The sequence below is a fragment of the Salmo salar genome, chromosome 17 (assembly GCF_965601325.2).
Source record: "Salmo salar chromosome 17, fSalSal1, whole genome shotgun sequence".
NCBI lineage: Eukaryota > Metazoa > Chordata > Actinopteri > Salmoniformes > Salmonidae > Salmo > Salmo salar.
This window is the reverse complement of record NC_138307.1, coordinates 29,352,383-29,361,222: the sequence shown is the minus strand read 5'-3', so window position 1 is coordinate 29,361,222 and position 8,840 is coordinate 29,352,383.

Genomic DNA, 8,840 nt, shown 5'->3' with positions numbered 1-8,840 from the left:
AAGTCTGGCCATGTAGAGACGTGCAGCTATAGTAAGCAACAATTTACCGGTTTGGTCAGGCCCAGCATGAGGGATAAAGATTATCTTGTGTCTGGTGAGTGTAGCTTTAAGTGAAGTTTGAGCATCTTTGCAACACAATATGTTCTATACAACTGTCAACATTCTACAAGGACTGAGCCACATAACTATATAATCATTAACCAGATTACTCCGGATACCGGACTTCGATGAGTGATAACTCAGTTCTAGAATGTTGCCATTGATGAGAATGAATCTAAATCTATTGACATTCAGAATTGATTTTGTTTTGACATCCAGCCTGTTTTGTAGTTTAATGACCAGACACAAATCTTCAAAAGGCACTGTATTTATTTATTCAGAGTGGTACATGCATTCACAGTCTTTATCTAGTGTCGTTGTAATGATGGTCGGACCAAGGCGCAGCTGGAGTAGCATTCCACATCTTTTATTAGAAAGTGAAACTTAGCCAAAATACAAAACAAACAATAAATGAATAAACGAACCGTGACTACAGAGATGCTACTGCACTAACTCAAAACATAAACAATATCCCATAACCCACAGGTGGATTTTTTTTTACTTAAGTATGATCCCCAATTAGAAACAACGATAACCAGCTGCCTCTAATTGGGAATCATACAAATCAGCAACATAGAAAAATGAACCTAGAACCCCACATAGAAAATATAAACTAGAACAACCCCCCAGTCACACCCTGACCTACTCTACCATAGAAAATAAAAGCTTTCTATGGTCAGGACGTGACATCTAGTCGTGTCTTTGGCATCATTAAAGTCAAGACTGTTATTTTATCAAATCAATTCTCTGTAATTATTAAAACGAGATTAAACTAATCATGTAAATGTAATTAAGTACAAAGTCGGGGCACCAAGGAAAATCTTCAGATTACAAAGTTATAATTTTCCTAATATACCTCTTCAGATATTTTAATATCTAATCAATTAGTCTTCTAATTAATGAATTATTCTTTACCTCACATTAGGTCTCATTCCAAATGTCGTAAATTGTTGGTTATCTGCACGAACCCGGCCTTTACTATGAATCATCCATACATCAATTGTCTTAATAATTTATTTACTAACTAACTAAACAATACAGTAGATATGGAGGAAATGATAGGGGAGGTTCCCTAGTGGGCTAAGCCAATATGACGACTTGGTGGACAAAGGGAAGTGGGTGTGGACTGAAGAGGGCGGGAAAGACAAAAGGAGTCACTACACAGTTGATATTTATATTGCACATGAACACTCACTCATTCGGGAATAATTGCAATCAATATATATTTACGCCCAGTGTGTCGTCGTGATCTCTGCTGGCATCGTCCGTCTGTCTGTTGGAGAGTCAGTTCATCAGTCTCTCTTTTCTGCCTCCCTGAAGATCAAGTCTTTCGTGGTTAAAATGGATACTTCAGAATACTATTCAGAAATGTTTTCATAAAATAGATGTTTCGGCGGTTGTCGGTCTTCGCATCCCAGTTTGTCATAATTTCTAGCTGCAGACTAGTAATTAGTATCTAAGATTTGATCTTATTCTGTTGGGATCGATAGTCTCAGAGTTGAACCATTTCCACCCGTGTAGCCAATGCTCCATGTGGTATGGTTAGGAATTCAACAACCATTATAGCCTTAGCTTATACTGAGGTTTTTGTGGTCTGAAGAGGATTTCCTCAGGAGAGGGTTTTATTCGTAACAGTTGAAAAGGGCTGTTCCATGACGCCAGATCATGTCTGTGTTCCAATGACTTAGTTACACTTTAAAGGGTATACAATTCTCTTTCATTAAAGGTTTAACATCACCTTACATCATTTCACAAATCGTTTCATCTTTACTCATTCATTTAATACAAGAATTAGATGCAAACCCCATAATTGAGAAATGTACATATTCAGAGATATAGTCATGTGTGTTTCCTGTCCTCTCTGAGGTCATCAAATGAAACACACTCGTCATACTCGTCCCTTAAGTGTCCACGGACGTTTCCCACCTTCTCACAAGTGGACATTTTGTATCAAATCCTCATTTTGGGAATTTAGGAGTTCGCCATGTGAAATCCTTTGTTCTCTCTAGGTGTCTCTTTCTGCATGGCCAGGGGGAGAGTCTCCTCCAGGTATTTACGACCTGAGATAACAGAACCTGGGTGTTGGAGAGAGAGGGGGGGGGGGGGGGGGGGGGGCACTAGCTATACCCAAAAAGGGCCACGTCATGACAACCTATAGGATCCTTCCCACTGTATGATTGATGCCAAGTGATAAAATCCCAAGTTATCAATTAAAAGGTCATGGAAAAACCACTTGTCCTGAAAATTACAGTTTATTAAATATTCTGCAGCGGTAATGTCATCAATCAAATCAAACTATTTATATGGCACATTTCTTACAACGAATACATTTCAAGGTGTTCCAAGTCATTCATTGAAAGGCATGTGTCACTTAACATCCTTCCTCTTGGCAGGTCTCTATAGGTGACCAGGGGATTCTCTCTACCACATGTGAATGCCTCCGTGGAGCTCATCAGTGGAGCCATGCAGCCTATTTTGGTGGTTCACAATATCATCCGTACGGATGTCAGCCGTGCCCAACCAGGTGCAGTCAGTGGAGGACCTGTACCCGGCCGAAGACTACAACCCTCTGTCCCGAGAGCCCACAGAGGAGGATCATCAGTGGGTAAGGAACAGTCTCTGGGGCAGGTTCAGTGGAAGGAAATGTCTTCTTGAACCTGAGCCAGAACAATCGCTACCCTCCACGTCATCCCTGTCTGTACCGGACATTGTTAAAACAAGGGCACCTGGGGCATGCAGGCATCCTGGCTGGCATGGCGCTGTCGGTGGAGCAGTAGGAAGCTAAACGGCAGGCAACAGTTGGACAGCGCACCAACAGGCACACCATGAGGAGGGAGGTTGACGGACAGCAATTATGGAGCAGTGGTTAGGACCAAGGGCGTTACTCCGTCACTGCTAAAACAGTCCTCTGATCAGTCGTTGGATGGGGTGTTGTCTGATAACGAAGAGGAGGGCATCAAGGCATTGAAATGGCTACAGGGATGGATGTGCAGGAGTCAGGGTTTTAGGTCACAGGGTCTGGGTGCCTCACCAGATGGCCTGGTGGGCACCACAGCAATGTCTTTATGGTGCAAAGGACCTTACCCATTGAATAGGAAGGATTTCAACTTCACTGAAAAATGTGAATGTTCTATCATCAAGTGAGAACATTTCGTTTCCCTGGCTGATATGGTTGCTACTTAGAAATACTAGAACAGTACATTAATAGATTACATTCACTGCTATAAAATCAGTCTACAATTTAAATCACATAGTTTACATAGACCCACTGTGGACCTTTGACAAATAAATCTCAGTGTGAAAAGGCTTTCCACGGTCTGTTTGGTCAACGAACTCAATGTATTCCAAACACTGGTGGTATTAGATGATCCTAATAAGTGATGTAGCCTAGTAAACGATGCCCTCCTCTGGTATGTTCTATTGAACTGTCTGGGACTCGTTGTTTCCCTGCTTACTACTCAAAGATATTTCACTGATTAAGTCAAAGACGAAATTAACTTCAATGCACTGGTCTCAAATGTATTAGCATAACTAGGCTACACAGAACCAAGGCTGATCCATTGTAAAATGAGAGGCTTTATTATATTAAAACGTGTCCCAGTCCAATGTGCCTAGCTCTGCCCACTGGGGCGTGGCTTACGGAACGCTCTCTGAAATAAACGCTCTTATCACCTTATTCCAACAGATCGACTTCTCACCACACCCGTGGTTCAAAAACGTGGAGTCATGTTTCTGTCAAGCCGCTTTGTTGACAACTCTAACCATCTCGCGAAGTGCCTTTGAACGGGGTAATGTAGTAGGTACCAGGGACATCCAGCCAACTTGACACAACTAAGAAGCATAGGAGTCAACATGGGTCAGCATCCCTGTGGAACGCTTTCGACACCTTGTAGAGTCCATGCCCCGACGAATTGAGGCATAAACACACAAACACTACCATGGATACCTGCTATGCTGACGACATAACATAAACACTACCATGGATACCTGCTATGCTGACGACATAACATAAACACTACCATGTATACCTGCTATGCTGACGACATAACATAAACACTACCATGGATACCTGCTATGCTGACGACATAACATAAACACTACCATGGATACCTGCTATGCTGACGACATAACATAAACACTACCATGGATACCTGCTATGCTGACAACATAACATAAACACTACCATGGATACCTGCTATGCTGACAACATAACATAAACACTACCATGGATACCTGCTATGCTGACAACATAACATAAACACAACCATGGATACCTGCTATGCTGACAACATAACATAAACACTACCATGGATACCTGCTATGCTGACGACATAACATAAACACTACCATGGATACCTGCATGCTGACGACATAACACAAACACTACCATGGATACCTGCTATGCTGACAACATAACATAAACACTACCATGGATACCTGCTATGCTGACAACATAACATAAACACTACCATGGATACCTGCAATGCTGACAACATAACATAAACACTACCATGGATACCTGCTATGCTGACAACATAACATAAACACTACCATGGATACCTGCTATGCTGACGACATAACATAAACACTACCATGTATACCTGCTTTGCTGACGACATAACATAAACACTACCATGGATACCTGCTATGCTGACGACATAACATAAACACTACCATGGATACCTGCTATGCTGACGACATAACATAAACACTACCATGGATACCTGCTATGCTGACGACATAACATAAACACTACCATGGATACCTGCTATGCTGACGACATAACATAAACACTACCATGTATACCTGCTTTGCTGACGACATAACATAAACACTACCATGGATACCTGCTATGCTGACGACATAACATAAACACTACCATGGATACCTGCTATGCTGACGACATAACATAAACACTACCATGGATACCTGCTATGCTGACAACATAACATAAACACTACCATGGATACCTGCTATGCTGACAACATAACATAAACACTACCATGGATAGATGCTATGCTGACGACATAACATAAACACTACCATGGATACCTGCTATGCTGACAACATAACATAAACACTACCATGGATACCTGCTATGCTGACAACATAACATCAACACTACCATGGATACCTGCTATGCTGACGACATAACATAAACACTACCATGTATACCTGCTATGCTGACGACATAACATAAACACTACCATGGATACCTGCTATGCTGACAACATAACATAAACACTACCATGGATACCTGCTATGCTGACAACATAACATAAACACTACCATGGATACCTGCTATGCTGACAACATAACATAAACACTACCATGGATACCTGCTATGCTGACAACATAACATAAACACTACCATGGATACCTGCTATGCTGACAACATAACATAAACACTACCATGGATACCTGCTATGCTGACAACATAACATCAACACTACCATGGATACCTGCTATGCTGACAACATAACATAAACACTACCATGGATACCTGCTATGCTGACAACATAACATAAACACTACCATGGATACCTGCTATGCTGACAACATAACATAAACACTACCATGGATACCTGCTATGCTGACAACATAACATAAACACTACCATGGATACCTGCTATGCTGACGACATAACATAAACACTACCATGTATACCTGCTTTGCTGACGACATAACATAAACACTACCATGGATACCTGCTATGCTGACGACATAACATAAACACTACCATGGATACCTGCTATGCTGACGACATAACATAAACACTACCATGGATACCTGCTATGCTGACGACATAACATAAACACTACCATGGATACCTGCTATGCTGACAACATAACATAAACACTACCATGGATACCTGCTATGCTGACAACATAACATAAACACTACCATGGATACCTGCTATGCTGACGACATAACATAAACACTACCATGGATACCTGCTATGCTGACGACATAACATAAACACTACCATGGATACCTGCTATGCTGACGACATAACATAAACACTACCATGGATACCTGCTATGCTGACGACATAACATAAACACTACCATGGATACCTGCTATGCTGACGACATAACATAAACACTACCATGGATACCTGCTATGCTGACAACATAACATAAACACTACCATGGATACCTGCTATGCTGACAACATAACATAAACACTACCATGGATACCTGCTATGCTGACAACATAACATAAACACTACCATGGATACCTGCTATGCTGACAACATAACATAAACACTACCATGGATACCTGCTATGCTGACAACATAACATAAACACTACCATGGATACCTGCTATGCTGACAACATAACATAAACACTACCATGGATACCTGCTATGCTGACGACATAACATAAACACTACCATGGATACCTGCTATGCTGACGACATAACATAAACACTACCATGGATACCTGCTATACTGACAACATAACATAAACACTACCATGGATACCTGCTATGCTGACGACATAACATAAACACTACCATGGATACCTGCTATGCTGACGACATAACATAAACACTACCATGGATACCTGCTATGCTGACAACATAACATAAACACTACCATGGATACCTGCTATGCTGACAACATAACATAAACACTACCATGGATACCTGCTATGCTGACAACATAACATAAACACTACCATGGATAGATGCTATGCTGACGACATAACATAAACACTACCATGGATACCTGCTATGCTGACAACATAACATAAACACTACCATGGATACCTGCTATGCTGACAACATAACATCAACACTACCATGGATACCTGCTATGCTGACAACATAACATAAACACTACCATGTATACCTGCTATGCTGACGACATAACATAAACACTACCATGGATACCTGCTATGCTGACAACATAACATAAACACTACCATGGATACCTGCTATACTGACAACATAACATAAACACTACCATGTATACCTGCTATGCTGACAACATAACATAAACACTACCATGGATACCTGCTATGCTGACAACATAACATAAACACTACCATGGATACCTGCTATGCTGACAACATAACATAAACACTACCATGGATACCTGCTATGCTGACAACATAACATAAACACTACCATGGATACCTGCTATGCTGACAACATAACATAAACACTACCATGGATACCTGCTATGCTGACAACATAACATAAACACTACCATGGGTACCTGCTATGCTGACAACATAACATAAACACTACCATGAATACCTGCTATGCTGACGACATAACATAAACACTACCATGGATACCTGCTATGCTGACGACATAACATAAACACTACCATGGATACCTGCTATGCTGACGACATAACATAAACACTACCATGGATACCTGCTATGCTGACGACATAACATAAACACTACCATGGATACCTGCTATGCTGACGACATAACATAAACACTACCATGGATACCTGCTATGCTGACAACATAACATAAACACTACCATGGATACCTGCTATGCTGACGACATAACATAAACACTACCATGGATACCTGCTATGCTGACAACATAACATAAACACTACCATGGATACCTGCTATGCTGACAACATAACATAAACACTACCATGGATACCTGCTATGCTGACGACATAACATAAACACTACCATGGATACCTGCTATGCTGACGACATAACATAAACACTACCATGGATACCTGCTATGCTGACGACATAACATAAACACTACCATGGATACCTGCTATGCTGACAACATAACATAAACACTACCATGGATACCTGCTATGCTGACGACATAACATAAACACTACCATGGATACCTGCTATGCTGACGACATAACATAAACACTACCATGGATACCTGCTATGCTGACGACATAACATAAACACTACCATGGATACCTGCTATGCTGACGACATAACATAAACACTACCATGGATACCTGCTATGCTGACGACATAACATAAACACTACCATGGATACCTGCTATGCTGACGACATAACATAAACACTACCATGGATACCTGCTATGCTGACGACATAACATAAACACTACCATGGATACCTGCTATGCTGACTACATAACATAAACACTACCATGGATACCTGCTATGCTGACGACATAACATAAACACTACCATGGATACCTGCTATGCTGACGACATAACATAAACACTACCATGGATACCTGCTATGCTGACGACATAACATAAACACTACCATGGATACCTGCTATGCTGACGACATAACATAAACACTACCATGGATACCTGCTATGCTGACGACATAACATAAACACTACCATGGATACCTGCTATGCTGACGACATAACATAAACACTACCATGGATACCTGCTATGCTGACAACATAACATAAACACTACCATGGATACCTGCTATGCTGACGACATAACATAAACACTACCATGGATACCTGCTATGCTGACGACATAACATAAACACTACCATGGATACCTGCTATGCTGACAACATAACAAACACTACCATGGATACCTGCTATGCTCATGAGGAAAAGTTATAATCATTACCATAGCCACAGGAAGTAGAGATGCTGGGCTCCAGTCACAATCAGGAACCAGTGACTGTAGTAGTGATGGGTTGTTCGTGAACGAGTCGGCTCTAAGAACCGGCTCTTGTAGGTGAACTCTGGGAGCCGGCTCACATATCAGAAGAGCAAAATCTATTTATAAAAATATTTA